This window comes from Penaeus monodon, chromosome 28, assembly GCF_015228065.2.
Source record: "Penaeus monodon isolate SGIC_2016 chromosome 28, NSTDA_Pmon_1, whole genome shotgun sequence".
Taxonomy (NCBI): domain Eukaryota; kingdom Metazoa; phylum Arthropoda; class Malacostraca; order Decapoda; family Penaeidae; genus Penaeus; species Penaeus monodon.
This window is the reverse complement of record NC_051413.1, coordinates 18,897,115-18,897,574: the sequence shown is the minus strand read 5'-3', so window position 1 is coordinate 18,897,574 and position 460 is coordinate 18,897,115.

Genomic DNA, 460 nt, shown 5'->3' with positions numbered 1-460 from the left:
ACAAGAGTCGGGCTCTCCTCCAACGAGACCCTTGGGAGCATCTCCATCCGAGAGCATGCTGACTCAGCATCTTCTTTTCCACATGGGTGATACCATCTACATGTGTGCATATATGTGTGTGCTTTCGTACATGTGTCTGCATACACGTGTATGTCAGAAAGCCTCGCGAGCCCAGAACAGCGAGAGATAGGAGAGTAATAGCACTTTGGATTCAAACTTGGGCCATTTAGCAGAGCTGACCTTCCCCGAACATCGCAGACGCAGGTTTTTGAAATACCGTAAGGTCACCGGAAGATCTCTTGCAGGAATCTTGGCTGATAAATGGCTTGAGAAAATGGCCCAAGTTCATATCACTTCGGATTTCATTTTAGTTTCCCCAGCGAGTCGTTTCGGGTCCATTTTCTCTTTAATGATTCCGATTTCCATTCTCGCTTTTTCACTAATTATTGATGGGATTGGG